The sequence below is a fragment of the Falco cherrug genome, unplaced genomic scaffold (genome assembly GCF_023634085.1).
Source record: "Falco cherrug isolate bFalChe1 unplaced genomic scaffold, bFalChe1.pri scaffold_35, whole genome shotgun sequence".
NCBI classification, from domain to species: domain Eukaryota; kingdom Metazoa; phylum Chordata; class Aves; order Falconiformes; family Falconidae; genus Falco; species Falco cherrug.
In genome coordinates, this window is record NW_026599480.1 from 1,264,304 (window position 1) to 1,291,430 (window position 27,127).

The 27,127-nt window shown below is 51.4% G+C and overlaps 1 pseudogene; it reads right to left on the bottom strand.

Moving 5' to 3' along the window:
• Nucleotides 1–213: 213 nt before the first annotated feature.
• The window catches only part of LOC129735101 (hydrocephalus-inducing protein homolog), a 59,822-nt pseudogene continuing 32,908 nt past the window's right edge, over nt 214–27,127 (bottom strand).

Below are 27,127 nucleotides of genomic sequence, written 5' to 3' on the forward strand. Positions count from 1 at the left end.
AGATCATCTGGTCCAAGCCACTGCTCAAGCAGAGCCCGTCTTTATTGCAGGGAAAGAAACCGTCCCTGAGCCGCCTCGTATTACTGCTCTAGTGACTGATCAGCCCCAGGACTGGCAGAGATGGCGGTGAAGCACGACAGGCTTTATTGCCCAGTCCCATGGGTTAGGGCCCTGAGGCAACGGAGGGGCAGATGTACCCTGCAAGCCCCCCGGCTACACCGCGAGCTGCCCGGGGAGGAGGGAGGCATTGCACCGGGGCAGCAGGACCCGAACAGCTCTGCGGGTCACTGCCTGCGACAGGCATGCAAACCCATCATTTCAACACCAGTACCAGCCATCCCTGGTGGCTTGCTCTCGCCACAGGTGGAAAGCGGGTTTTCACGGTGGATTCAAAGAAAGCTGCCCTGGGAATCCCTCCCCCACTTGGAGGTTACCTTTGTCCCCCAAACAGCTGGAAGAGCAGCAAGGAGGAAAGTCGCCCCCCTCCTCCTTGGCCCAGGAGGCTGAGCCTGGCCTCTCGCACGCTGCCTGATGCTTTACCCGCAGACCCAACCAAGCCCACAGAGCCAGGCCTGGGTGAACCAGCTCCACAAATCCAGCCCACCTAGTGTGGAGCAGAACAAACCTCCTCCCAACCCTGTTTTTAAGCCCCTCACAGATCCCACCTCCAGTGAGCGGCACATCCCACCCAGCCTCCACACGGAGCCCTCCCTGGCTGCACCAGCCCTGCCCCCCCCGCCAGGGCAGCGACCCAACCTCCTCCTGCCACGCAGCTTGTCAGCTGCAGCCTCCATCAGTTCAACGGCCTTTCCCTGCGGCTGGCCTCCGGAGATGCCCTGCAACGCGACGGAGCCCACACACTCTGTAGCTACACAACCCTTACCGTTATATTTTTGTGCAACACCACAGCTGGTTGGGCCCCCAGCAGGTGTGAAACTCACCTCACCACAGGCAGGCTGAGGACAAACTTCACACCCCAGACTCTGTCACAAACAGCAGTCTGACACAAAGCAAACGCAGACCTAATGGGGAAAGCGTCGGGAAATCCATGCCCGTCCAGGAGCAAAGGGCCACAGGGGCCTCTTGATCTCAGAGCTCCAAAGACATGACTCTCTGTTAAATACCGTCCAAAAAACAGAGGGAAGACTTGTAAAGATGATCCAGACTCATTTCTGCACAAACGTCTATGCAAGCTGTCTATTTTACTGAGGGGTGCCCCAGCTAACACTGCCCCCAGAGCCAGGCTCCTCTCGCTGCGTTGGGACGGAATATCTTGCTTTCTTTCCGAGACAGCAATATGGAAACGTTGCATGTAAAAATCAGGCCACAGGCTGCTACAGACCAGTCAATTTTCATTGGGAAACAGCCCCACAGATACTTACCATCTCTACACAGAAGGATGCAGGGATGACAGCCTGATTGGAGAGGTGGAGAGTTTTGGACGCATCTTGTAGAATTTCAATACTGCCGGAATTGATCTCACTCAGATGCACGTAGACAACCCGTCCTTCTCCAACGCTCACTAAACAGATATTCTGCTCCAGGAAGCAGGTAGGAAAGAAAAAAGAAAAGCAGGGGAAGTTAAAAAATATGAGACAGCTCTAAGGGTCCTCCTCGACGGGGCGATAAGTACGGCTGTTGGAAGTTTTCAGTGTTGCAAGGCTGAAACAGAAGGCCTGGGGCAAGTGCAGGCTCAGGAGTGACCCCATCTGAAAGCCACAAGCTCCCGTTCTCAGGGGACAGAGAAACCCTGGGTCCCACGCTCTCCTTTCCAGACCTCCTCCACAGTTAGCTCTCCTTTCTCTGCCTTGTGCCTGCTCCCGCTCCTTCTGCCGCTCAGCCTTGCCCCAAACCTCCCTGACCGCTGCTGCTGCACAGCGACACTTGGACAGTTACTTCTCTGACATTCCCAAAAATGCACCTCTGAAAACCAGCACAAGCCAGAAGCGAAGCAGGCTCTTCAGAGCAGAGATCGTGCAAGTTATGGCCTCTGATGTGTGCTTATGTGTATTCCTGGTATGACATGAATAACAGGCAATAATTATTAATTACATCATTCAAGCGGTATTTTTTCTCTTGACAGTCAGACCCAAAAGCTTTCTCCTTGCAGAACTGGCACAGACTACTGGAGGAGGAACACAGATCCCTTTGCTAAACCACCTTCCCACATCATTAAAAACAACCAGTATTTGTCCAGTCTTGCGGTGGATTTCACTGGTTCCAAACACCTCAACACTTCAACAGGGTCTGAATGCACAGAACTCCCAACACTGACCAGACGCCGTAGGATTCACTGGAGGGCACAGAGTACGATTTAACCGAAAAAGAAACCAGCCTCCACGATGAAAAACCTTTAATGATGTCTGGCTCAAGGAAGTGGTATTGACCGCTGTCAGAATCACCAGCCCAACTCAGCCAGAAGCAGCAGCATCCAGAAATGCTCATCCCTTGACAGGGCACTGCTGCGTGCAACTAAGAGCCAAAAACCTCACCTGCCAAGGCTGGGGCCTCCAAAATAAGGAACTGAAGCCATGCATGATGATGCATGTCTGGGCGATGCTGCCCAAAGCTCCCGGGAAGGAGGAGCTGCAGGGAAGAGCTGCGCCTCGCCAGCCAGCTCGGCTCCCCGGTGACAGCGGGACAGCAGCAGCAAAGGCAGGGCAGAGCCCTTTGGGGATGAGCGGAACAACATCTGGAGGATGCCCAGGAGAGCTGCCTTCTGGCAGACTGTGTACTAACACCACGCATCCTCACCACCAAGGAGAGGGCTTCAAAAACCCCAACCCCTTCATCTACAGGGTTCTAAAAGGGACAAGGAAAATGCCATTCAACAGCGTTACAGGCAACATGGCACAGGGAAAGGCAGCAACAAGTGATGGCAGCTCTGCCACCAGTAACGCCAGCGCTGGGATTTACCAGCTCCTTCATGCAGATGCCACACGCCAAACTGGAGCGGGCACACGGTCACCTGCAAACCAAATACCTGACAACAGAGCTGTGGAGGGACTCTTCACAAGCTGGATGAAAGATCTGTACCACGTTCCAACTGTAACGGTAGTAAAGACCAGGCATCGACACTGGGCACCCCAGCCTAAGGCAAGAACGAGCTTTGAAGTTCTATTGGAACACGCAGCCATTCCCAAGGTCAGACTTGCAGCCGTACGGGTAGGATCTGCCACCAGTGCAGGACACGTAACAAGACAGCCAGCTCTTCTGCCAGCCCAGGGTGCGTCAGCTACCAGGGAACTGCTGGAACTGCACTGCAACCAGAAGACAGACCTATAGAAAATGCAACGCATCTAGTCCTTTCCTTAGGGACAGCTACGCTTCTCCAGCTGAAATGCTCGCCCTTTGGGCAAAACATTGACACGTTCACGTCCAAATAGAAAAGATTAAGGTAAGGTCAACTTTCAATTTATAAATTGTTAGCCCAAGGGTCAAAGCTTTTCAAGGTACCTGTAGTTCAAAAACCAGCTGACTGGTTATTCCAGTGGGGAGAAACCCTCCTCTTTCGGGGAAGCATGCCTTCTGTTTGCAAGCAACTGTTTTGTCAGACTTGAGACTTCCCCGCAAAGCCTGCATTGCCTGGCCTTGCTGTTGACTGGTTTACATGCACACCCCCAGCAGCCAGGGTTGAGATGATCAGTGGCATCCAGGGGATTTGGCATCATCGTTTCAATTCGGTTTATAAAAAGTTTATATCCCTGCAATTGTTTTCAAAATGTCAGCCTTCCTTTCTGTTACAGAAAGCTTCAGGTTCTTGGGAATCCTCTGATATCCCCTTCCGTGCTCAGAGAGAGGACTAGACATTTTAAAACAGCTGCTTCAAAAGTTAGTATCCTTTTAAATTAAAGTTTAATTAACTATATTTGTTCTCGATTTCAGCCAGTGGAAGCCAGGACACCAGATACAACATTCTCTTGCCCGCACTTTGTTGTTGCTGCTGTATATGCCTGAATGCAAATGTCTTGTAGGAGCCTTTAGTCCAGGAATGCTTTGCCTCACCCCTTTCCAAGCTTGGTAGGGAAAAAAAAAAAAAAAAAAAAAGAGCAAAAAGCCTATGCTCCAGATGCAAGCAGTGTGGAGTCTCATGCGTCTTTGGCTGGGGCTTTTGGCAAAGAGATACGATGGCTATTTCTCAGGCGGGATGGACCTTACTTTCAGGAAAGCTTAAATCCAGCTTTACAGAAATCATCATTTCAGCACGGTCTCTTACACCGCTCCTGCTTTTAGCAGCATTCAGCGATGTCCCCATGAGCTCCTGAACAAGAGTTCTAAAGAAGCAGCAGTTGCTGCTCATCTCGTAACGCACGAGAGAGAGACACCCAGGAATTGCTCTGGGTTTCAGACCGGGCTTGTTATCCCGCCTCACACGTCCGTAATTAAACACCATCTCAGACACTTAGATTTCCACCTAAGAGGACACCACCCTTCTCTAGGCATTAGCTGCTACTTATGCCATGAATCCCTTCTTTCCGTGTCCGCACCAGCCACATATTATGACTTTCTCCTTTTCCCTGGCAGAACCCCTGAACACTTTATGCCCGCCAAGATGAGTCACACAAAGGCACGCATCTCGCCTAGCACTCACCAGCGGGGATCTTTCATTCCCAAACACTGAGACACTAGCCACAGTGTCCTGCCTTCCTATCGCCTGGGCTTCCAGCGTAAGCGGCATCTCCACCGAGCTGTGAGGCTGGATAATCCCACAACGCACAGGGCTGGAGTACCACACAGCAGCATCCTCCTTGTGCTCCTATAAGGGACAGAATCAAAGACAACTTCAGAGTGACCTCTGAGGAAACTTCAAGCTCCTTAACATCTACCACAATGGCAATTCACCCACATTTTTAAAAATCCCTAGGAGAAAGCAGAAAGGTGCAACACAAGGTGCAAGATTTATATGGGCCTAATTAGCATCCTTGCAGGATCCAAAAGCTGCTGCACTCACAGACACCCACTCCGGTGCTGGTGGCCTCCTTGCAGCAGCTTTTCACAACCCTCAAAGTTCTCCTGCATGAAAGCACCCCAAAGACTAGAACCGAAACTGCTTCCTGAAGAGTTCAAACCGCTCCTGAAGTTCATATTCAGGTACCTTCCCGTTCTCTCCAAAACTTTAGGTTTGAATATAAAACAGCAAGGTCTTATCCAAACCCCATTTTTTTCCTAATAAACCCCTCAATAACGACGTTTGAGGGCAGGAGGCGAACACGAGGCCAAGCCTGAGGAAGGACTCCATAGCAGCCTGGAAGATCGCTGTCGTTCACAAGGGTCAGCATCCACTCGTAAGGGAACTTCAGAAAGCGCCGTCCAAATGTCAGAAGAGGGCTGAGCACGTGCAGCGGAGGAACGACACATCCGGGTGAAGAGACGACCAAAGGGAATTAGAGACACTGAGAGAATGTAGAAGTTGTTTACTCCCCAAACAGCATGAAACAGACACAACGCATTTGTCTGCCAGATAGACATTTCCTACCTCTACGGCAATCGATCACCTCTAACTCCTTTTTACTCAACAGCCTCTTGTAACGGAGGGGCAGCCCCAGACTCCCGTGGCAGAGGCTGCCCAGTGCCCTGCCCCAGTGCTCTCTCATCAAGCTTTGCCCCTCCCTTGCCCCAGGAGGCCGGCAAGGACCCTCCCACAGTCCCAGCAAGGCACGAGCTCTGCGGGAGCCTTCCCGCTGAGGACCAGCGCTCCCCAAAGCTCAAGGAAAACAAGACTCCCGCATCTCAGTAAAAGCAACTCCCTCCTCTCCCGTACCGCTCTCGCCCTGCCTGAAACCTCAGCCACTTGCCCCCGCGATGGAGGGCACCAGCACTGCCTGCCTCTCGCAGTGGGTGACCAGCCGCTCCCAGCTCCTGCAGCTGCCTGGGTCCTCCACACACCAGCCCACACACTGACTCTTCCCATTCCCACTCGTTTTACAAAATTGCAGCCCAGGCACCCAGTGGGTGACTCTGCCGGGGAGAGGGAACAGCGCCAGCGAACTGCGTCCCTCTCGTCATTAAACTGGCACCCGCTGCGGCGCAACGGCATTGAACGTGGCTGCAGCTTTTGGCTTAAGTCTGGGAACGTTCATGCTCAAGAGAACCAGAGAAACCTGAGCTCACCTGCCACACCAAGGACTAGTTTCCCCTCACCACTCCTGCCGTAAGCCCCTTTCCCATTTGCACACGCCTTCACTAACTGAGCCAGACCCCAGCTTCCAGCAGGCTGCTTGCCGCCTTCCAAACAAATGCTGCATTTTGGGCCAACCCAGCACAAGCCCACCGCTTGCAGGGAGAAGCAGGGGCAGCCCTTTGGAGATTCGTTACTCCTGAAGTCCCAGACAACAGGCCAATAGTGAATATAATCACTGCTCCCTTAAAAAAATATAAAATAAAAATAAGACAGAGACATGGCGCTGAGCACTGAGCACAGGTGCTTCTCATCATGGGCTGCTTTCAAAGCACGGCTGTGCTCACAGCGAGCTGGGCAGAACTAGCTCGCTAAGCAACATTCCTCATTTGGAGCTGAAGCCAGGACACCCCACGCCAGGCAGCGTGCTGGGCATGGGTACGCGGGGAGAGGTGGCCAGCTGCAAGGAAAGCGCCGGTACCTGGCTGTGAGAGGCAGCGCCAACACCTCCTGGCCAACACCATCCACGCCCACCACCAGCGCCAGCTCGTATCGCCTCACCGTGCTGGAACACAGGGTGACCTGGTAGAGGAGAAGAGCGTCAGATACTTAATCACTGCCAGAAGCCATCAGCCACGCGTGGTGTCCTCTGGCTCTCACCCACGGTCAGGAAAGGGAGCGATATTTTGCCTTAGTTCTCCTGCTGGTCCACGTGTAGACCACTGTCTTTCCGAGTAACAAAACTCTTCTGGCGATATCCGATTTATTAAGTACGCCTTGCATACCAGGGCATATGTAAGCTAAATTAAAGCACAATTCATGTTCTACTTGCCACTGGGACCAATTTTTACTCTCGACTACAATAGCATAAATCCAGAGGAAATCTGTTGACTTTCACAGAATGAATCCAGCTTTACAGGGGGAAGCTGAGGGCAAAACGTGGCCCAGCAGCAGCTGTGCAGCTCACGGCTGCTGGAGCTTTTCCAGTCCTCGCTGCAGTGGATGCAACCATTCTGCTCAACACAAGAGGAAAGATAAGACCGGGAAGAATAGCAAACTGCTTTATGCAATGACATCTTTCTTTTAACAGTCACCTTCTGTCCCCATCCTTCCTCGGCCCACTTTAAATCAAATTGCTCTAAGCAGCTCGGACACGCACGCACGGCTTCTGTGCTTGACCGTAGGGTACATGATCCTTGGCTTACAACTTTGGAAACAAAACGGTGCTCCGCCCCAGAGTACCCCAGCTCACAAAAAACTAACACGAACACCGATCTCTTACTTGCGTTATGCCCAAAGCCAGCAGCACTACAGCCCTCCTGCGCACCAGTGAAGCTTCAGCTCCACCTGCTGAAGCACGTATGGCCGGGCTCGTGCCATACCTGGATACCCAGGGCTCCTTGGGAGCGGATGGTCCCCTTGCAGGGCATTATGGTGGATTCAGTTGGCTTGATGTGATGTTGGGCTCCCTTTCTCCAGGACGGGCAAGTGTTGTCTGATATCTGAGCAAAACTGGTGACGCTGCACTGTCCTGAGCCATCGCCAGGGATGCGAAGGTTGAAAGTCATGGGAACCAAGGAGGTGTTAGTGAGGTGACACAGCAGGGTGCGAGGAAAGCCTGGAAAGGTGAGACAAATATCAGTTAAGTCCCCGGTTATCCCGTGATTCCTGGTGTGACTCTCCTGTTAGGATAGACCGGTGCTTGTTGTTTATCTCTTTTCAGTGTGAATGAGAGGTAATGGAGAAGCTCAGGGAGGAGTGAGTTGTGACCGGATTTGCTTTTTCCATGGATGGCACAGCTTGCTTCCTTGGCAATGGGCAATGCCGTTGGTGCTGAAGAGCTGTCTCTACCTGTGAGGAGCTCTCTCACCTGCCCCCAAACCAGCCCAAACTCTTTCTCACTGATCAGTGTGCACCCAGACAGAGCATTTATTCTGAAAATTCAGTCTGTAAAATCCCCCATTAACTCCATGAGCATTCCTCCAGTTTTCAATATATGAAAGTAGGGCATTGTCGTGTAAGGAAAAGAAAGGATGAAACTGGGCACTACAACATGATGCATTGCACTCTAATGCAGTTTCTCTAGGCAGGACCCTTAAGGCATCTCCTGTTTTGGGGCAACCAGACTGAGCACATGACAACTCAGCCCACCTCACTGCAGGCAAACCTGATGCTTCCTTAGAAATGAGCAGGAACTGTGTCTCACCTTACCTAACACACGGGGACATCACATCCACACTGCCTTTGATTACTGCCCACAAAGCCTGACATCACTTTAGCTCTGACACTTGCTTTCCACAACGGAAAACCAGTGGTACAACCACACTGGGTGAGGGGGTGGCTGTTCTGCAGAGGCAGGACACCAGCCCGCAGCTTGGTCTGGAGCGGTCACCAGCTCTGCCAGAAGAAGACACCTCCCATGCCCTGCTTACCAAGTGCTATTTGAATAAAGACAGGGAGGAAAACCACCTGCAGACACAGCAGATAGTTCCTCTGTGCCCAGCAGCAGTGACCATTGTCCACCGCCAGCAATTACTCCGGCAGGGAGGCGGGGGTGGGGCACAGAAAGGACATGCACCGACTGACCCACTGCACAGCCCCAAATGGGACCGAAGCCACCAGATGCAGACAACAGCCAGCAGCACAGTGACAAGAAGCAAAAATACAATAGCTGCCTTCAGCTGAAAAGGCCTTGTTAATGAAATCAGATTAAAGTAGGATGAATCTCCTATTACACAACCGCATTTCTGCTGGTGCGCTTCTTGTGGGTTTATTTACTCAAAAGGAAGCAGAGACGTGGCCGAGTGGTGACGCAGGGAGAGGGGGAAGTGGCTCAGGGAAAGTATCGAGTTTTCCTAGAAAGTCCACGAACAGCATGAAACCACAGAGGCATCCTGGGCACAGAATGATCATGGCCCTTCAATCAGTCCACAACTGATCTCACATTTAAACTTTAGATCATCTCAGTACAAAGCCTTTTCTCTGAGACTCGAGATGGAGAATCAGAATCTGCATTTCAGTGGAGAAGCTCTGGGTGCTCAGCCACCGGCTCCGCCAGCTCCACAGTGCTTTGGCTGGGGAAGAAGGAGCCCACATCTCTGGAGACATCACTGCCCAATCCAATGCCGAGCTACTGCCTGGGCTTATTACCGGGCAGGTGATAACGAGGAGCCCTCACAGCACAAATTAACAGCTCACACTAAAGGTCAAGTGGGTAAGTGGTGTCCTCGCCTTGCAACAGGAACATTCACCCTGAGCAGCCACAGGCTAGCGTGTGGCTCCAACTCCCTTCTCCTGCAGCCCCATCCCCTGGGCCCTTCTTGGACAAAGGCTTTCACCATCATTCTGTCGCCAAGGATTGGGAGGTTGGGGCTGAGCAGGCTCTGAGGGCACCAGAAAAATACTGACTTTCTATTCCTTTGGTCCTGTTTGATCTCACGGCAGCAAAATACCACCTGAGCAAGCAGCAGCCCTGGTTCTAACACCCTGAAGGCTGCTGTGGAGGAACACAAGCGACAGACACTCCCAAAGCGCTTCATTTCAGAAAGGCACAGACCTCCCCACCAGCGGTCCAAGCCCAGGGCACACTCACCAAAGGAGACGTCACCAAAGTGGAGGGGAGGTGCATTGAAAGGGAAAGTCGGTCCGATGACACAGCCCCTGTAAGGACAAAGGCAGAGGAGGAACTGGCTTGGTTAAAAAGAACTGCAAAGTGTTCGGCTTTCGTTACCACCGGGACGGACAGAAGCTGGTCTCAGCAGCACGGTGGGTTTCAAACCAACCCGTCACCCCTGCGCTCGGCACAGCATCCCTGTGCACAGGAGGCAGCCAAAGCAACGTGGTCAGCAGGTGGCAGCTGCTGAGGTGGCTCAGGGCACCAGGGCAGGCAGGGTACACCCCCAGGTTGCTGCTGGCCCAGTGAAGGACCCTGAACAAGTGATGGCTCTGTGCCTCAGTTTCCCCATCTGTCATGTGACGGGCAGAGCTGTCCATGCAGAAGCAGGTTCATTGTAACTAGCCCTCTCAGCCACAGGTTCCCTGCTTTGGTATCTCTTTGCTGGAACTGGCCTTTCCATGGCCTATATGGACATCTTCCTCAGATCTTATTCAACACTACCATTATGCGTGCAGGATTTTGAGGCACGAATCCACAGGAGCCCCAGACATCTACTGAGAAACGCAGCACAAGTTCTACACAGTGGATGGTTGAATCTTGGAGGAAAGTATCAGCTTGTCACCAGTGCACCGGCTGACACATCCAAGAGCAAGACTGTTTGCACGACCGAACATGAGTGTCCTGAAGCCACCACACCAGCCCGCCCATCCCTAAATTCAGAGAGGTTCCAAACTCCAAAACTCACCAACATCCACTGAAATCAGCACTTGAAGCTGCACAACATTCATTAATTTCATGGTTGATGCCAATCAATGCCAGCTCTGCCTCTTGGTGAAAAAAACAAATACAGATCAAGGACCACAGTGACCTGTGCCTTCTAGTTTTATTCACAGGACTGCCACCGGGTCTCTCGTACACATGAACAGACCCCAGCCTCCCGCAGGAGGGACCTGCACTCACCCGTGGTGTCCCAGTTCCAGCATCCCTTTCTAAAGAGCAAAAGAACAAGCGTTCAGGACCTCGTCAGGTCTGTTTCCAAGTAAAGAGTGATCACCTACGGTTTGGGCATCTTCTGACTGCACAATCAAAAAGCACTCAAAATCTGACTTTCAGGAGTTTCAATCCCATGCTAATTCTCGATTCCCGGAGCTGAATTAGTTCCTGAGAACAAGTTAGGTAGCAAATCCCTTCTGACAATGAGGTTCCCTCTCCAAGGACCTCACGTAATCAGACTTAACCTGCCAAGCCCCAGCATCCTACTCTGGATGGAGCAAAGGGAGCAGACATGCTTTCCGTAATAGCACTTGCCAAAAGACAATAGAAAACTGCCTCCAAACCAGCCACAACTGGGTCTCACACTGGGAAACTGCCAAGGGTGAGCCTTGCAGCGAGGGGGGAAATAACTGCCATTTCTGCTGAGCACACAGGAGCTGTGCTCAAGGAAGTCAGACCTGAAGGACTGCCCAGAGGGCTCGGCCAAGCAGCCAGCCCAGAGCCCTGTGCGCTACAGCCGGTAACAGCGCAGCTTGCAAGAGAACAGGGGAAGAGGGCAGTCTTTATGGCAACAGCCACATCTTCCAATAGTGCTTCTGAAGGGAGATCGGGGTCCTCACAGAGCAGGAAGGAGCACAAGGTAGGAGAGGAACCACCTGCATTCCCACCGCTGTTCCTTCCTCCGCAGCCCCGTGTCCCACCGGCCAGCTCACCTCCACTCAAAAGAACTGGGAGTTTTTCCCTCCCTGGAGAACTAAATCCAGTGCACAACCCCCCCGAAGAGGGAGGCTCGGCTTGCCCCGGTGGGTGGGCATCTCAAAAGCATTTGAAACAAACAGCTTGAGTTGTGGGGCTGGAGAATGAGAGATAAGGGCTGGACAGGGGTCCTTGGAACAAAGGCAAGACAGAAAGCAAGGAGGCAGATGCCATCTCGAGGAGAGGAGTCTGCAGTGGGAACTACTGTGGAGGCACCCCCCAGGCTCCTGTAACCCTCCTCACCTGACGGTCAAGGTCACGGGCTCAGGGGACCCATCCACACTGATCCGGAATCCTTCTGCGAACTGCCCCAGGGCGGTGGAACTGAAGGAGATCTGGATGACTTGGAGGACATCTGGTAAAACGATGCCCTCCTGGGGGAGAAAGGAGAAGCAGGAGCCCAGAGCGGTCGCTGGAGGGACCAACTTGGAGGGGGCATCAATGACTCCTTTTTTAAACAGGATCACCTGCAGCAGCAAGAAAGAAAAATGGAAATACATGAGGAATCTTCTTTCCTTACAGAAGGCTGATTTGTTTTCTAATTAAACATCTACAAAAGGCAAAAGATGCTGTGTGCTGCTGCTTGGCTGAAGCCAAAGAAAACACAACAGGACAGTTTCTGCCTTTGGGGTTTTGCATGCAAAAAACCCCAGTGGTAACTTCACATAAACAGAGTCACTCTGGGTTTATTCCACGGGCACAGAGCAGTCCGCTTGGACTTGCAGGGCTGAGGATGTGCTCAGCATCACCGAGGCGATGCAGACCTGCCCCAAAGAGCAGCAAAGGGCGGTCGCAGCATTACTAGCGAATCGTCACCTAAATGCTCCCGCTCCAGATGAGCCCAGTCCTGCCAAGGGCAAAACACATTCAGCTCCCATTACAGCCAGCAAGTTTATTGGATGTAGAAAATACCTCGGGACAGCCCTATAACCAGCGTCAGCAGCACTCCCCGACTCTGCTAGGGTACGTCAGTGAGGCGCATTTTATTCTTTTCTTTAATCTGAGAGTCTCTTTGTCTTTGCTCAACCAGACATGTCAAGAAAGGATGAGAGTGAGGTGCATAGCAGCTCCACCTGCTCTAAAGAATCTCTTTCATAACTATTCACAGCTATCGTCTACTAATTTACCATTATTTACTGTTCCAACAGCTACACAATCCTGCAGCATTTGCTGAGATTCAGCAAGAAATGCCCACACCTGCCTGTGAGTATCAGCACACTGGTGGTCACCAAACCTACCCAAAGCAAAGCTCTACAGTTTCCGAAGGCTGCAGGTGAAATCCTGCCATTTCTGTGGACTTATCTACCTGCTTGGCAGTTATTTTCCCTAAGTTTTGTCCTCGCAAAACCTGTCAGAAAAACTGAGACAGAAGCAGAGGTACAGCCCTTATTTTTTTATTTTGCAGCTGCTGTTGAAAACATCCATGTATTCAAATTCTGCACTGGTAACTTGGAAACTACTCATATGTTTTACACCTTAATTACAAATTGCACTTAGGGATCCTACATGGAGGTTTACCTCCAGTCTGGCTACTTAATACAGCACTTACAGTATCATCTACTTACTCGCATTTTCTCCAGTAATGAAACCAATACATTGATAGATATATAGAATCAATAAAGAATCAGCATTAAAAATGCATACAGTGCACAATATTTTGGCAAGAAAACACCTTAACGTGTCCTTCCCTGCAACAGTCAAGCTTTTGAAAGTGTCTGGCATGATGTATTGCCTCATTTTCTACCTCTTCCAGTCACTGTATTTTTTTTATTTTTCATTTTTTATTTTTTTGGGGGGGGAAAACTTGCCACCATCGGCGGGGGGAGGCAAATACCCAGAAAGCTCCTTTGCTTCATTTCCAGAACTGCTCTGCTCTGTTCATAGAGCCAGAGGGGCACCAGGTCTGAAGGGTGGCAGGAGGCTGGTCAGCAGGGACAGCGCTCCCGGTGCCTGCGTGGGCAGCTCTGCGCGGGGAGGCTGCCCGGCTTCCCTCCGGCGCCAGGAGCCAGCAGGATGCGCTTCACTGAAAGGTGTTTGCAACGGACTCGAGTCGGAACACAACACCTTTGTTCCAGCTGCTTTTTAACCACCAGGGTACCAGGGTGCAGCGCATCTAGGGCTGAAACAAAAGCCTCTGGATCCTGACCTTTTTGACCCGGTGTTGCTTTCATGTGTCAAGGGCTGGATCTTCTGCATGAAGCCTCCCAGCTGGTCTCAAAGGGAGGTTGCCAAAACGCAGGGATTGGGGCTTTGTGGACAACATACACACCTTTCAGACCCCATCAAAACTATCCGGATTCTGCAAAAACTCCCACATTTAACTTACATCAAATAATGTGTGCATGTAACTGCCTGTGTTGCCAGAAATCCAGCAGGTGCACAAAGCTCACTGCTGCCCCAGGGGCCATCAGGATCCACCCCAACCCCAGCAAACCCCACTGCTCACCTCGTAGCTGGGGGCTGATGCAACAAAAACCTTCCCGATGTCCAGCTGGTCAAAGCTGAAGCGCAGCTGGGGCCCTATGCCGCTCCCTTTGATGCGCAGGGGCAGCCTGGTCTCACGGCCTGGGGAGAGGTTGCCATGTCAGTACAGAATTCCTTCGGTTCGCCTGGATTTTCCAGGCAGCCTCAGAGCCAGTCCCTGACTCCGGGCTGGGTGGCACCAGCACTAGATGCTCCGCGAGAAGATACGGGACCCTTCTCTTCCCTCAGCAGATAAACTTTGCGGCTGGTTTCTAACTTCTGACGGAGCCCTTGGGCTGGTTTGTAACTTAGCAATCAGTTTGCACCCTCAGAAAGTGATGCTGCGTACAAAACATGATTTCTGAATTCCTTCCCGTGCACGTAAATGAGCTTTGAAATCCATTCAGAGAAGGCACAAAGCTCACAAAACAGAACTGGAGAGAAAAATCTGCTGTCTGTATCGCTGCAATCGGAGACGACTGCACGGGAGCTGAGAAGTATGAGCCCAAGCAAGGCAGAGCAGCCTGCTGACAGCGATACCCCAGCAGCCTGCTGACAGCGACACGCGCACCCGAGCGCTGCCTCAAGCAGGCAGAGCATCTCAGCCACCACCTGCGCCTAACGTAGGGCTCCGTACCGGGGTGCTCCAGGGCTCACCGCCTGCAGCAGCGCCTTGTTAAGACGGGGCTTTACGGTCTTCAGAGAGCAGCACTCACCTGTTCCCACCATCAAACCAAGAGCTCAGCTTTGTAAAGACGCCCCACCTGAAGCATGCCAAGCAGTTACGGAAATCAGCCTCCTCGCTACTGAAACCAGATAAGCTCTAAGTGTACTGCTAACACACATATCCCTTGCTGCAAAGGCAACTGACTCCACAAGGCTTACAGCTGAACTCCAAGATGCTGATTTTCTTCCTTAAGTCTGCTAAGATGGCATAGTGCAGGATCTTTCAGTCTGAAGCCTTTCTTGAACCACTGGAGCAGCCTAAAGTGCCTGAATTCTAGCTCAGATTTTGGCTTAGGTCACCCTGCCATCCCATTCTACTCTTGTACGGAAAGCGAGTAGCACAAGGAGCAGAAGAAAGCCCCAGAAGTTGTACACAACCGTCACTGTGGCTTTTGTGCAAAACTATGCCTCTATCCTTTGAGCTCCTTTTGTGTGACACCCACCATAAACTAAAGCTTAGGGACTGAAAGTTGATTTCTTTTTTTACAAATGTCTGCTGCTTAGTAATTCCAGAATGTCCAAACCAACTTCTTATTGCAAAGAGAAGCCCATGTGTGACTAGATCACAACTCGGAAAAAACCCTCCTGGAACAGCCTTTTCAGTGATCGCTGACTTTAGGCTTGCAACCGTGGCACGGGGATGTTTGATCACACCCAAAGGCAGAAAGGAAGAGCTAGGGAGCTTTTGCTGAATTCAGTGGGTTTTAAGTGGATCCAGCCGAAGCCCAGCTGACAGCAGAGATGAGTTACACTTCACAGCTCAGGCACGCATCAGAGGGCTGTGTACTTCTATTGCACAGACACCCGAAAAGATGCAGATCCATCTTGCATCACATGTGGCTTAATTTTCATTACAAAACTTGATGTTCTAAACCATCAAAGCTCTTAGGAAATGACAAAGATTTCCAAGGGACAAGTTTTGCCCATAATCATGGGTGAGGCATGTCCCATGGCCACTATCATAAAAAAAAAATCAGTGGCCATTCTTTCCCTTCTGCAGCAGGCCCTCAGTCTCTCCTGGAAGGTCTGCGGAAGCTATCCTTTCTTCTACCCCTACATTGATGCTGGAACTTTCGGAAACCCTGGGAGTTTTACGCTCTCTCCTTCCAGGTGAACCTCAGAGAGTGCTCTCCTGAAAGGAGGAGGAGCAGAGTGAAATGCAGACCATCAGCCGAGAGAAAAAGAAAGAAAAAAGAGAGTATGTCCCGCTCCTCGCTAGCAGCTGGGGCTTCCAGGAGCACCCAGTCTCTGCCCAAGGCCTGGGTACCCCGGGCTGGGACCGTGTGACGCTCCCACCACAGCATGTCCCAGAGCACATGGACCAGGGCATGGAGGGGCCGCAGCCTCCTTGTCCTCAGTCCCAAAGCCACACCTGGTTCTGTGGAGTGAGAATTCGGATCTCAGTCGGGTTAACACCTTGGCACATCATGGAGGGATTACAACTCGGCATTCAAAGAAATAGGGGTGTGGGTGGCCCAACAGCACAGAACTGTTTCCCAAGTCCCTAACTTCTGCTGCCTTCTGGCACTCATTTTTTTGCCCACAGAACGTCCCCAGGTTTTGAGATTGGTTTTGAATGTGATTCTCATCCAACCACATCAACACAGATCCAGTTTTACACGATGTAGGACATGGCAAGGTGGAGGAGTGATCAGCATTTAGGATTTTGCTTCTCCCTGCAAAAGTGGCTTAGAAATGGGTTTTGGAAGAAATCAGATGTAACCCAGTACATTTCCATATCCAGAAAAAAAAACCAAAAAAAAGAATTTTAGGTGATTGAGCCCTCCCACTATGTGCTTCCTTCCAGCACTCAAGAGCTATGGCTTTATTTGCATGAATAACTAAGAAAGTTCATTTTGAGCTTAAACAAAACAAATTTCAAACCACTTCTTAACTGCTGGCTTTGCAAGTTGCACAGTGCTGATGAGTTCTGTAAATCACCTGATCCAGAAGCGTTCGGCTAAGCAATTTATGGAGGCAACTGCAAAAAAACGTGGAGGCCAGCCGCTTCCCCATGGGGCTCGAGATCCAACTGCACATTTCACAGTGCTGCACTAGGGCAAAGCTTCTAAATATTCCCTGCAAGGGGCACACACTGTCTGCAAATTGTCCTCCAAAGGGATCTGTGACTGGCATGCAAATGCACGAGGAAGGCAGTCACACTGCTCAGAGTCGTCAAGAAGCAAAATTAATGACTCCCTAGTTAAAGATCACTGGTTTCTTCTTTAAACTCTTTTTGCACCCTGGGACAGTTTCCACCCTGACGATACAGCGGCTCAGCTCTGTTTTGTGAGGGATGGGGGGTAGGTGACCTCCTTGAGGTCCTCTCCCAAGGGGCCCATGGTAGAGTTCAGACCTCCTGAGGGACCACGAGGGTTTTTCCAGAGCAGGCTCCTCTTTCTAAACACCGATCGCTTGCCCAGCTCTGTTTCCTGTAACTCCCAGGTTGCATGTAAGTAATTTTCCTATTTCTCTGCCACAACAACAACAACAAAAGCTCTCCAGGCACAACCCCTGGAGATCCCTGCAGCAAAGTGATGGACAGCCCCACCACCAGAGCAAAAATCCCAGGGCCAGGAGCACAGCGCTGAGCCAGGATTCCCTTGGAAGCAACTTTTTAAATCAATCCTTTTCTTCCACAGCTCTAACAACTGCAGCTGGCAGCCAGGAAGGCGGTTTGTTAACATGAGCCCTGGTTAATTACTGTAGGTGGCATTTGCCAAGTAAACCCTGTGCAATTACCATATAAATAAAAAGCTGTTTCATGGCCTTTGTATCTGTCAGCTTGGAGCAGTAAGGAATGGCTCGAAGCAGCTGGGTTAGTGATCTCAGCACCCTCCAGAACGGGAGCCTGGCTGCTGGGGACCACGGGCCTCGCACCTCCTTCCTCTTAGATGGGGAAAACCAGAGTGTTCCCTGGATGGAAATCTGACAGGGACCTCCCGCTCTTGAAAACCACCTCAAGCAGCACCACACGGACGGAGAGGAAGGACAAGGTAACCTGAACCACGGAGCTTGCTGCAAGCATTCCCTGCCCCGTGCCAGCACAGCAAGGCCATCACCTCTGTAAGGGCAAAGGCGGCATAACTCGGTGGGTCAGTGATAACCGATCCTAGAAAAAGACCTGACAGCACTTCTGTCAGCCGGGAGGAGCATAAAGCTTGTCTAGCAGGCTGCTCGCACTCTGACTTCTGGGGAGGGTGCTCACCCTGCTGAGGGCAGCGAGCCCTGTAACACGCGACCCAGATGAAGCAGAGACTTGAGCCACGAGGTGACGATTCCCACGCAGGGACAGCAGCACACGTGTGGTACTTTCACAGACACCCTGCGCTCAGCGGGGCTCAGCCACCTACGGTCTGGCAGTGCCTGGAGAGCGGGAGGTGACCCAGGGGCAGGGAGCACGATTCACTCAGCTCCTACCGCCTCAGGAGCCCGATGGCGCATCCACGTAATAAAGGCTCATCCTGGAGGTCTATAGGGGCTTAGTGCTCGTCCACCAAAGCTCTTCTGCTGTGTACCTCTCTGCCTTTACAAACACCTTGCAGCACAACGAATGCATGGCATGAAAGCTCGCTGCTTGGCTGCTCTGGGATCAGCGGTCGGAGCCACGCGCGCTAAGCCCTGGCTCTGCACAGACCAGCTGGGAGCCACAGGGACAGCAGGAAGGTGCTGGCACTGCCCTGCTGACCACCGGCTCTTCCTAGAAATTCTGTGGGAACCAACTGGGCTGGAAGAGTATTTGTGCCTCGCCTTTGCTGTGGGTAGCAGGAGGAGGAGAAAGGAGCTGTACCTGAGATGTCGCAGTAGACTGTCGATACACTCTGGCTTCTCGGGGTTTGAAGATCACGTCCATTTCAACTGAAGAATTTGGCCAGACATCTCCCTCCTAAGACAGGAGACAACAAACCATTTATCTTCAAACGTTACATTTCTTGTTTTCAACCACAGCCCTGTAAGCCTTTATTTAGAGCATCAATGACAAGCAAGGAGCAAACAACACTTACAAAATGTGTAAGACTTTGGAATCAGCTGTGAAAAAATTTAAGTCCCTTACCTTTACTAGCACCTGGTAAAGGCTTGCTTTTTTTTTTTTTTTTTTTTTAATTAGGGCTATAATAAAGGACCTAAACTGGCTGGCTTCAGCATATCAAGGATCTCTTCAGAAGTGCCAGCTGACCTAAAGAAAAGATACGGTTTCCCTCCAAACCTTCCCTTATATCCCTGTGTCACTACAGCCATGTGAACACGTTTTCTCAGATCAGAAGAGATTTAGCAAGTCAAATGGATTTTTCCATTCTTAGTTACAAAGACAGAAAGAAAGAAAACCATGCCTGCCTTCATCATTGCAGAAGAGATCTGCAAACCAGCTCACAAACAAAGGCAAGGTCCCGTCAGAGCTGGCTACCCCGGCCAGGGCTCACTGTCCAAGCCTCCCTCTGCTTGCAGGCAACAACTGGCAGAAGAGGAATATCAGGGCTTTGCAATCTGCTCCAGCTGCCTGCAGGTCTCCACAGGGGGTATGAGACATTGCCCATGACACAAAGCCCTAGTTGTCCTGGCCTCCTCCCGTTCCTGCATCACCACTGCTGTCGGAAGCGGAACCGGAGCTGGGTCAGTGCCCACGTGGCATTTCTCTGACACTACAATGTGATCCTGGCTCAAAATAACCCAAACCGAACACCAAAATGGTGAACTTCCGCTGCACAAAAAAAATCCAGCTTCAGCAAGAACCTGGGAGAACCCTGCAAGCGTAAATCTTCAAACAGCGAGGGAGTGGCGATGGGTCCCAGCAGGTGTTATTCCCAGCGGCCGAGGCCCCAGCGGGATGATTTGCCCAACACCACTGAGACCACGGTGATTGCTGCAGTGTTGCTGGGATCTCTCTGTACGCTGTATAATTCACCAGATGTCCTGCCATGCTCCAGGAAGCCAGTCAGTGGTGCAATAAGATCCTGGTAAGGGACATATCTCCCTACATCCAGGGTGCTGCTGGATCCCAAGGCACAGTCAGATGAGACTGCTCTAAGGCATCAGAGGAAACAAGCCTACGGACGAGCAACACAACCCATCCATTCATATGCATCTGCACAGCTCTCTGCAACAATCCTAACGCAGCATTATTGATGGAGCCTTGCACTCATATCCTCCCTCCCAAGAAAACCTGCACCAGCAGTTAACAGACTCAAATCTCTGACATGAAATCACCGTTCTCCAGGATTCAATGTATTTGGACAGAAACTAGAGGCAGTACGTCCACAATCAGCTTCCCTGTATTGTCAGTGAAGCTGCACGCCAGACTGTTTGACTCAAAGGGAGAGGGCAAGAAGAAATCATCAGTTACACATTATTCTACTATTCTGCGGCTAAAAAAAAAATTGTTAAGGACATGACTGTTTTGGGAAACCTTTGTCATTTCTCCCTTCATTACTGCTGTATGTCAGACCATAAAACTGGAAAATATTGCAAGTTATTTCTCCTGGGAAATGAAAATAGGCTGTTGGAAAGGTTCCTCACATTCCTGCTACCCCACGGGAAAGAAAGAATTGCTGGTTAAAAGGATACACTTCACTACTCACCCTTGCGGGCTACTGCTACATAGGCGTACCAGCCCTAGGACACGGCAGGAGCCAGCGGTCTGCCGCGGCTAGCATATTCTCCGTAAGATGGCAGTTGAGTCAGATCATGGAAAACTACCGTGGATGCTTGCCAGGACAGAAATGCAACTATGCAGTGCTGTGAACACGATATTGCAACACTGCTGGCTTAATGTCAGCCTCAGGCAGGCTGCAGCTGGCAGGTGGCATAAAATACAGACGGTGGATGTATGATGATCCAGCACAAAAACTCCTGCTGTTGTGCCCTGGCTTTGCTACAGCATATGCCAACGTGATACCCGAGGGGACGGCACACCATGACTCACCGCTACAGAAGTGACCTCAATAAGGAGACCAACCGTAAATAGATGCAGATCCTATTTCCCCTCCCTCAGCCCCTAAATAATGCGAATCTCCTCCATCTCCACCAGCCTGAAAAGGAAAAAGCTGGTCTTGGAAAGTGGGGCACCACCAACTGTCGGCCTGCTTTGTTTGGTGGAGGGAGAAGGTGATCCATGGAAAGGAAATCACTGCTCAAAGCACACCAAAACCCCCAAAGGCAGAGCTGGCAACACAAGTACTGAAGTGACTCCCCAAAGTGCATCCTGTTAGTTCAGGGCACTCAGGGAAAAGGCAACGCCAAAGCCAGCATCTGCCCCTTCCCACAAATAACCGAACCCACAGCGAGCGGAGGGATGGACCATAGCTCCCACTGGAGATGGCGCCTTCTGCCAAAAACCAAAGTGCTCTGCAGTCCCCTCTCATTTGGATGGGGACCAGCTGGGCACCTCAGCTGAGGTGGAGGTTTGCAGGAACAAATATCGCTGTTATCTCCTGGCCCAACCTCTGCACCAACAGCAGTAGCACTTGCGTAACCTGCACATCTTGAAGACCATCTCCATCGGCTCAGAGCTGACCCGTGGCACTGAGGAGTCGCTACCAGGCAATGACAAGACAGTGATGACTTGTCAAGGTAAGAGCAATGATTACAAATCCTTTTCCTCCCTTTCCTCTGCTTTCCATTTCCAAGGAGTCAGCTCCCACGTGTCTGTACTGTGACTTACAGCTAAGCTGTGGTGGAGAAGGTGCAGCAAAGGACTTTGTCCTTTGAGAGCCACCTGGGCTTCTACCACAGATGCTTCTGCTGACATACCATGCGTCTTTGCAAAAATAAATCAAATTTGAGACGCACTCAGAAAGTCAGAGTTACAGAACAGCTTGTTTCCCACAGGCTTGGACGGCTGCTCAAAATGTTCATGGTCACAGGCTGACTGCAAAACCGCTCCTCCTCTTTTCTCTTATTATTTTCATCAGCAAGTTAACCTTATACAGGCTGAAATAGCCTGCTGCAGCTTCCACTGAGAGCAACCCCTGGCAGCTAACGGCCCGCTTACACAGCAAAGCTGCTGCACAAACCCTGCAAAGCCACCCTGCCCAGAGAGCCTTTCCAAGGCTATCGTCCCTCCAGCAACCTCCTAACCTCTGGAAACCTCCAGCCACTTGTTCCAAGGGTTTGATTCTTTCTATAGGGTGCTCCCAGGCACCACAGGTGATAGGTGGGAAGAGCAGCTGCCGCTTTTGGCCAGGAGGTCCGAGGCAGCAAGGTCCCAGCTCTGGTGGGGCCCCTCCAGCAGATTTACACGGCGCTGCAAGAAGGGTCTCTGTCCACGCTAGAAGACACGTCTCTGTCCCACGGGACTCTCACTGGGGAGAAGGTTGTGGAAGTCAGCAGCAGTGGATTTTTAGATTTTACATTTGATAGGAAAAAACCCTAACATTTGATGTGAAAACACCCGTACGCCAGGGGGGAAGACAGACATCAGCAAAACTATGAATGTGAAACCCATTGTTCCATAAATCATGGATTTAATGGAAATCTAAAGACTGATAATGCTGAACAGGACAGGAGGGGAACGACGCCTGTAGTATCCCACTTACACCCAGTCCTAAGCAAACTGTAACATCAACACAGCCATTTAGGAAAGGTTTCCACTCAAGACTTGAGGCCAGGCTACACTCTGGGTCCGTACAGCGCTACAGGGAGCACCAGGACTCGGCGGGCAGCCAGGCTGCTGGACCTCACCCTAATGCACTTCAGGAGCCCAAGAGCAGGTTAAGCTCGTTATGGAGACCTAGCCCAGTTGTAATGAAGCAGGAGCCCTGGGACATGCTCCAAAACCAGCTGGCACAGCTCAGGCGATCGGCTCCCGCTCTCTGCAATACCCCTGCTGCTCTGACACAGGCTCTTGGTCCCATCATGCTGCTCTCAGCTGCAGTGGTGTGAAACTGCAGCTGTGCTGACATGGGGGGCTCTCAGCCTCATTCGGGCTATAGGAGTAACCAAGAAGAGAACAAGATCCCCTTCCTTAAAAAAAAAAAAAAATAGTTTCACCTACTATAAAAGAAAGAAGAGGCTCTGATTATTCTAGGGTTTGCTCCAAGATGAGAAGGGATTTTGCATTGCTCAGGCAGCAGGCATTCTTCATCTCAGACCATGCAAATACTCAGAGTCAGGGCTCTGTTTCATTGAAGGACATGAGGTTTTGATTGCGCAAACACAAAAGCAAAAAGTTTTCTCCAAGTCTGCAATGAAACTCAAAAAGTCCGTTTAAACCTGCCAGCCTTGCGTGCAGGCTCACAGACGATGCTGGGAGGGAGAGTCACAAATGGTATAAATCCAGATTATATGAAGGGATTGGTCTTTCCGTGATTAAACTTGGGCTGAACCTGGCCTCTTTTCCATAGAGGACCTTTTCATTCTTCAATAATATGTGAACTAATGCCCATGGTTAATCCCCATATGCTACGTGTAAGGCCTGCCCTTATATATAATAATCAGTACCCCTGAACACTGTCAGGACACTTAGGAAGTGCCCTTAATTTATAGCCCTTGCAGCAGAGCTCAGCTTTAGGCAGGCTCTCGCCGCCTGCCAGGAGCTCACTGTTTAGAAACGCTTTTTGCAACAACCTCTCCCAGCCTCACTAGAAACCTCATGTCTTCCCTCTTGGCACATCAAGACGCTGACGTGGGTATCTGCCAAGTGACCTCATTCAGGGAGGAGGAGGAGGAGGAAGAGAGGTTCTCAGCTATCACTTACCACTGGCTCAATGGCAAAAATATCACTGGAGAAAAGCACAGACTCTTCTCGCACCTTTGCCCTCTGGTTCTGGAAGGCACGGGAGAGAAGGGAAAGGCGTTCTTGGAGCGTGGGGTCCATTGCACACTGCTTGAGAAAAGAATTCCTCTCATTCTCCTCCTTCTTCTGCAGCCTCCGACAGCGCCTGCAGCCATGGAGAGACACAAACCAAGCAGATCATTTAATAAAATTTGCAGAGACTGTTGCGTAAGCGCAGGAGCAGCAACGCACTGGGGGAGGAACAGCAGGAGCAGCTCAGCAAGGGGCTGACCCCAAGCCACGGGGTCCCAAGCAGATCAGGTTATCACTTGTTCGCTAGCGTGGCAGGTAGTTTTACGCCACACTCACGAGCTAAGAGGAGGTTTTTGAAAGCTAGCAACCCTCAGGAGAGCCTTCTGGCTCAAAGCTACTGCCACGACTAATGGACAACCCACCAACACCCTCAGATGGCTTTTCCTCCCGTAGAGGTGCTTGGGGGAGATGGATGAAGATGAAGGAGCACACAGTGCAGTGCTTCGCTGGCAAGGGGAGAGCAGCTGGGCTTCAGCTGCAGGTTACCAGCATCACTCTTTTTTACCTTCCCTTTTGGACTGGCAGGGATAAGCAAACTAGATCTGCTCCGTTGCCTACACTGCCATCCAGCAGAGGATCCCAGAGCATTTCATAAGCAAACTCATGGATTTTCGGGCATTGCATCACTTCAGTGAAATTAATGGGTTTATATGCATGAAGACAGAGGCCCCGAGAGGTGAAGGGACTTTGCCTAGCATCACCCAATAACGAAGGCAGGACCAGCACCTCTGAATCCAAACCCTTACATCCAGCCTTGAGCCACTTCAACATTTTTCTCTTTTTGGCCTTCTCCACAGAGCTTTGACACAGGTCACCTCTCCCTTACTCGGTAGTTGTAGCAGCAATCATTCTAGTGTTTAAAGCTCGCAACCGAGAGGTGAGAAGGGAGCACTGCTGCAGAGCACTTGCTTCCCAGCTGGCACGTGGATGTGCCCCCTTCACGCTCCAGTCCCCTGGCCACCAAGGACCAGCAGGTGACTACTCGAGGGGGATGAGGGGAAGGCTCCATACACAGCACATCAGGGCAACGTGGTATAAACAGGACCGCAATCACCACCCAGCTAAATTCCAGTACATTTAGAAAGGAAACACAGCCATGGACATTACTAGCAGCACGCAGACAGAGCCTCAGGCAAATGCTGTCACCAGTGCCAAAAATACTTTCTTTGGCTTGCTCCCTGTGGAGTGTCATGAGAAATGTTTTTCCACGGCTGACCTACAGTGTTGTGCATGAGGGGGGCTTCCAGGCACAGAGATGAGCAACCCTCAACTAAGCCTTCATCAACAGACAATAATTCCATTGTTGAATCCCAGAAAGTCCTGCAGGAGGGAGACACAGCAAACCCCTGGGTAGACCTTGTGATGATCCAGGTCTTTTTGGGTGACAGCCAAGCGCAGGGTGCTGAACTGCCTCCTCCCGTTGGAAAGGTCCTCTCTGCTCTGAGATCTCAAAAGCTTCTGCTACAGCAGGACAGTGGCCTCGGAGCTATGACCACCCCTAAGACTGCAAGTAAGGAAGAACAAAGCACTCTGCTCAGAGTATAGAACACGAGCTGGCATAAGATCAAGTGCCATTGGGAAAAAATGGGTTGAAGTTAACGGTGGGGAAACCTGGTTGCCTCTGAGGGGAGAGAGGATCACTCAGGGTCCCATCTGAGATAGGCAGGTGGGAAGAGATGCTAAAAGAATGGTGCAGGGACGTACTAAGAGAAGGTCATGAGACTTTTTCTGTTAACACACTGATCTTGCACAGAAGTCACACACTGCGCAATTAAAAACAGAGAACAGTGGAAAACTAGTTTTGGCCTTCAAGGCATTTCTGACCTAATTACACTGAACTTTATTTGCTCAGAAGCCCTTAAAAAGTGCTCCAGTTGAAGGCAGTTTCCTGACCAGCTCTGGGTTCAGACTAACTCCTATACACCTACAGCCATTCAACTCTGAGAAGTCACACAAGGACTCCCTAAATCACCCCAGCTTCTAAGTGTCATTCCCAGTGCATCCCCTTGGGCTAGAAGTGTTTCCCTGCTGCCCCAAACGGAATTTCAAAGCTTCAGAGACACCCTTTGGAGAGCCTGCCCCACCTCTCAGCACCACGAAGACACAGGTGCTGACGCCCAAAGGCACTTCCAAGTCCTGTGCTGCCCTGCCTTCCCCGCAGAACCCTCCACCTCCGAACTCTCCCCAGCCCCGGAGAAGGGGCAGGGATACCTCGCTGTGCTGGAAGCCGGGACAGCGCAAGGCAATTCAGCATCCTACAGCCGGATGGCCTCAACGTTCGGGGCCAGCAAAGCACCCTGCCCTGCGCACTACTGGACAAGAAGGCTGAAGAAGGTTGCCATCTTATCAAAGCTGGAGGGGAAGAAACTGCAGTGAATATCACAGCAGGTACGCTGCCTGCAGCTGTTAGGTGCTACCGCTCAACGCAGTCCCAGGTAAGGAGTGCCGACACCTTCCTCAGCCTCACAGACCCCCTGTGAGCCCAGGGACCTGGCCTCACTGACTTAGGGCTCCCACAGATGGCAATTTGCTCTCCGAGGAAATGCAACCTTTCCTCCCCAAAACATCAGCTGGAACATGGATGGAACCGGAATGGGAAGCACTGAGCTCCATTACCCTGAAGCCCAGGGACGGACACCCTGATGTCGTGGATGGTTTACTTGTCCTATGCCATTCAAAAAGCACCAACATCCCTCTGAGGCCGTACGTTAGTTTTACCCTTGGGCAGTGTATCTTACTGAAATGAATCTTCCCAGTGAACCTCAGCTTCTCCTGATCCTCCTCTTCTTGACTAACAAAAGCCTTCCACTGGAGTGGGCTATGACTTTACTCCGATTGTGGATGACGATGGATCTGTGGTTTGACAGCGTGATGTAGGTCTTCCCAGCTGTCAAGGAGTTCCTGTCTAGCCTGATGTTGACATCTTCAGCGGCTCCATGAAGGCTTGTGTGAATATCTTCACCTGGAACAAAGCAAAAGGGAGACTTTGCTCATCGCCCTTGCTGATGGGAGTACAAGGAATGGAGGAAGCCACAGGGAACAGAAGTGTCACAGCCTTTAGCTGTATTAGCAGTTCCACAGATCAATACCTTTATCACAGCCTGATAGTTGCATGTGTACAGCACGAGGATGTCCTGGACACCACCTTAAGCACCTTATTTCTGGGTGGGCTTGTAAAGATTTATTCCCAAGGTGACCCTGTCTACAGGGGGACTTTTTCAGATGTGCCCAGGTGGCCATCCCACTCGGGTCACAGGGAATTCTGCATCTGAGTCGTTCAGGTGACTCTCAGGAGTCGCACCTCGGTCACGGCTCGCCCAGAGTCTCCTGCAAGCACGCCACCGGGGTTGTGTCTCTCCTGATCCCTTGTTGCCAACAAGCGAAGGTGCCTGGGGCATGTAGGCAGAAGAGGGAGGCAAGCAAAGTGACAGCCCACGGCAGGATGGGACGCAGATGAGAACTTCACTGTGTTGGAGCAGCAGCACCCTCACTTGCTGTGTGTCTGTGCAGACAGGTTGGAACGAGACTGGTGGGGCACGGCCCACGCCAACCTGCCCATCACAGCCCTGCAAGCCCATTTCTTCTGCCTGGAGCCTGTCGGTGCCTGTGCCTGAGCGTGCAAGCCTGCACCGAGTATTCCCAAGCTGTTCCA